Source organism: Austrofundulus limnaeus, unplaced genomic scaffold (assembly GCF_001266775.1).
Source record: "Austrofundulus limnaeus strain Quisiro unplaced genomic scaffold, Austrofundulus_limnaeus-1.0 Scaffold392, whole genome shotgun sequence".
Classification (NCBI taxonomy): domain Eukaryota; kingdom Metazoa; phylum Chordata; class Actinopteri; order Cyprinodontiformes; family Rivulidae; genus Austrofundulus; species Austrofundulus limnaeus.
In genome coordinates this window covers 319,064-323,404 of record NW_013952794.1, presented here as the reverse complement: position 1 = coordinate 323,404, position 4,341 = coordinate 319,064, and the positions used below count along the sequence as shown (strand labels likewise).

At 36.8% G+C, this 4,341-nt stretch overlaps 1 long non-coding RNA gene across 1 annotated transcript; it reads left to right on the top strand.

Moving 5' to 3' along the window:
- Positions 1 to 1,546: 1,546 nt before the first annotated feature.
- Positions 1,547 to 4,335, top strand: LOC106528625 (uncharacterized). The gene is made up of 3 exons (XR_001311521.1): positions 1,547 to 1,690; positions 3,821 to 3,875; positions 4,115 to 4,335. It is a non-coding gene; the product is annotated as an uncharacterized LOC106528625 (long non-coding RNA).
- Positions 4,336 to 4,341: the final 6 nt, after the last annotated feature.

The following is a 4,341-nucleotide window of genomic DNA, read 5'->3' as shown; positions in this document are numbered from 1 at the left end:
CTGGATTACATTTATGAAAATAGGCTGGTCCTGATTTCATTAAGTAATTCCTACACTGGTTAGCTTCTTAGCTCAGCTTCCTTTACTGTTGAGCTGGCGCACTACATGCATCACAGTCGAACGTTAGCGATTGGGAAAAATCAGGTCCAATCCTATTAAACTTCAACAGAGGCCACGCCTCCAGCAAAAAATCCTTTCTCAATAGCCGAGCTTTCAGACCATCTGTACGAAGCAAAGCAAAATAAAAGAAGCTGGTTTTTATCAGTCTAAAGTCTCAAAAGTTCGACAACCATAATCAAAAAACATTTTTTTTATATTGTAATGATATAGTATAGTGATTGTTTATATCTCGGAAAAGCTCATTTAATGTGTAGAAAAAAAACACAAGCTGTTCGTATTTTTTAAAACAAAGTTATTGCAGTAACTGTACATGAGGTTGTTGATGCTGGTTCTTACCTACGTCCTCATTATTACTTTGCTGTTCTTGGTTTTCCATTGTTTCATCTGGAACAAAACCCTGGTTTACTGGGAAATTAATGGTGTATTATTAGTTTGTGTTTTGTTTAATTTGTGATTAAGCACGAAATGCTGAATACATTTTATTGCATCAGACCTTCATGTTGTAAGCCATCAGAGCTTTCCAGTCCATCCAGCATCCTCAAGATGCACAAACAGTAGGCCTAGTTGGAGTCAAATGTGTCACTGAAAAAAAAGAACAATAACTATCAGTTGAAACTGATGATTGCATGGTTTAAGTTTTTAATATGAAAAAAACTGGTACATAAAGAAGACGTCACTGGATTTGCAGCAAACATCATAGCTTTTATGACATCTTGCTAACAAAAACAGGTGGAGAGGCAAAACAACAAACACATTTTCACAGCTAAAAATGTCATAAGAAAAAGTACCTGCAAAAATTGTTCAGCTCCTGCTCTGGGACTTTCAGCAGAAAGAGGCGTATAAAACAACCAAACCTTCCTCTTGGTCTTAACCAAGGTGTCTGTGGCATCACGAGGCCGTGTCATCTGGTCCTGCTCCACCAAGAGTTCAAGAAAAGAATATCTTCTGTCACAAAGGTAAGAACTGGACAAATGATGCTTGTTTACTTTTTAAAAACCCACAACTGGAGCTTGTACCATTATGATGTCCCCACAGATCATGAGGCTGATGTGTTTAGTGAAGGAGCCAACAAAGTCCACCAGAGCAGGTTGTAAGTTTGGGGGTCCAGTCAGGACCAGACATTGTGGCCTGAATAAAACAAAATCACATGGGTCAATAGTTATTCGGGCTGCAATGATTATCCCTTAGTCAATATAATTGACTACATCGATTATAAAAACTAGTTGACACGCCATCTTAATCTTGATATTATGCAACTACATTGTTCACTTGAAACTGCAATGCAATACATGAACTCTTGGGGGCAGAATCACTTCTAATGTCTGTGGTTGCATTGTTTGCTAAAGAAGGATGTGCCAGCCTGCAAACCACAGAAGAAGACAATATTGGCGGACTAGAAAGATGATCACATCAAAGAGGCAAGAAAACAAGACTTAAACTTTACAAAGTTGGTTACATTTTATTGAAAATCAACCAAAGAAAGTAAAATGCAGACTCTGTCATTCCATGGCAGCACAGCAGCAGTAAAAACATGATCACCTGAAATACTGGAGCCGTCCTCTCAAGGTGGGTAAGTTTCAGACGGTCGGCTTGTTCATCAGGTTGATGCACCATGGACTTATTTTCAGTGACTGATCACTTTGTGCTGTCACCCAACTGTTTGTAATTTTTGTTATTTTACAATCAGAAAACATTATTTCTTGGAAGTAGGTACTATCAATTATGCTAACAGTAGCTAAAGTGTTATGTGCCATCATGTTAAATTATAATACTTGTAATAATCTATCCTAATTGTCTTCTCCCATTTTTTGATGCATTGAAGCCTTGATTGAACATTTAAACTGCCAGATCTAGTAGACTTTTAAGACTAAGTTTTTTTTTTTTTTTTTTACTTTTATGCACTTGAATGTCACCTTAACCAAAGTTATACTTTAGTTTAATTTGGACTTGCAAAATTATGTCTACACTCTGCAGAGGGGGTGAAAAGCCCATCATGCTGGAAGATATGCTACTATTTTGAGTTATTTGCATATTAGCTATTTGTTTAAAATTTTACTTGCACTTTAATATGTATTACGTATTTTAATATGTATTGTGTTTAGATGTATTAATGTTAAAATACATCTTAGACCTGCTTGGACTGTTAGGCTTAAGGGTAAAATCCATATGTTTTATGGGTTACTATTTTAATTTGCTATGGAAACAAAAGACTGGCTAACAGGGTGACGTTCACAGGTATGAGCAGGTGAGATGAGATGTGCACCGGAGCTGGAACAGGAACAGGAAGTGCCCAAAAGCATTGATGGACATTGTGACAGAAATAATTGTTGACCAATCGAATGAAAAAAATAACCAACAGATTAGTCGACTATCAAAAGTCATTAGTTTCAAAATGTAGTACTGTAGTTAGTCATTGTTAACACTTGTGCTGTCTTGCAGGTCGTAAGTGACCCACTACCACGTTTAACTGTAAAAAAATACATTCAACTTTCTTTTTCCAACTTGAAATTTTTTGACTTTTCCTAAAAGGACCCCATCTTTAGAAAAAGTGATACATTGTTTTTGTTTGTGTTTCCATGTGGGCTGTACACCATTAGGGTCCAAAGATTGTCTTGTGGGTCATTTTGGACCCGTGAATTATAAAAGCATTTAAATACAGCTAAAAAGTTCAAAAGCCACATACAAACTCTCTATTAACCCCACACACACAAATCTCCCACACCCACACACACACACACACACACACACACACACACACACACACACACACACACACACACACACACACACACACACATGTTTTCACAGCTATCCATTTCGGGACATTCTATTGACTTCCATTACATTTCTACAGCCTAACCCTGACCACAAACCCTAAGGCTAACCTCACAGGTACCTACCTGACCCTAAAACTAACCGAAACTTATTTCACACCTTGGTCCTAAACCCAACCCCCAACCCACCAATGGCATTTAAACCAAATGGAGACTTGACTTTTGTCCCCAAAATGTCATCAGTTGTCCCCAAATGTAGGATTTTCGTCTTAAAATAACCCCCAAATGTCACCAGAAACAATCCCACACACACACTTCCACACACAAACATGCTTACACATGGTTCTATAATCTCCATGCTTTTACCACTAATATTTTGTCTTTTTTTCATATCTTGTGTCCGGAAGATGATCTCTAGGAATATAGATCTTGGTCTCAAAACAATGGAAATGATTAGTCATGGTAAAGTTTGGTGTAAACAAGAGAAGAGTGGTACTATTGAGTGGTACTAAATGTACCTGAGAAGTTTTTCTTTATTATAAATTTTAGGCAAACACAGATTTTATTGTTTTTTTATACAAAGTACAAATTATAATGGTGATATTTTGTCTAAATAATGTTTCCAGGAATAACTTTTATGATTAGTCAGTAAAACAAAGATGTTTTCTTTGAATTACCAATAATACTCTCCATATTAAAAAAATGTAAAAGTGATTATCCTATAAGACTGCAAGTTCTTTAGCATTTAACAAAGCAAGAGCTAAACAATTTCACAGCCAAGAGTTTTCTTTCTTTTTGGATCCAGAACTGTTGACAATACAGGAATGTGTCATGCTTTTTCTATCAATAAGGAACAGGAAGAAGCTCTGCTTTCTTGGTGACCATAATAAATATCATTTCAGGTGTTTTTCTCTCTTCTGTTTCAGATTTTTGGTTTTGACCTCATGGCCCCCAGTCTGATGTCCTTCCAGAAATGTCAATGTCAGTGAATATTACTAATAATGATTTTATTTCAAACACTGTGTGTAGGTGGTGGGGTGAAGGGTCACGTTCTCTGCACAGATTAGTTTTGCAGTAAACATTATTAACGTTATCCAACTTGCATCAGTTTAAATATAATAACAAAACCTAAATAACTTCTTTAATCTCTCATTAACCTGGATTAACGATGCCTTACTGAATCAGAAGCAGTGTGTGGCCCATTGTCTCTCTGTGTTCAGGGGAATTCCAGATACTGATCAGACCTCTGCAGAACTACAATGAGGAGGCAGATTAAGGCTCAATGTCCACTGAGGATCAAAGGTCAGCGTTCCATCCAATGTCATCAGAGATTGTGGTGGTGCTTTGAAGAGGGTCAGCAAGCTACAAGCTGATCCAGGAGAGTTATTCTCTTAAAGTACAAAAGTTATTTATCAACTTGTTGAATTTCTCTTTTACTGTTTTTCGT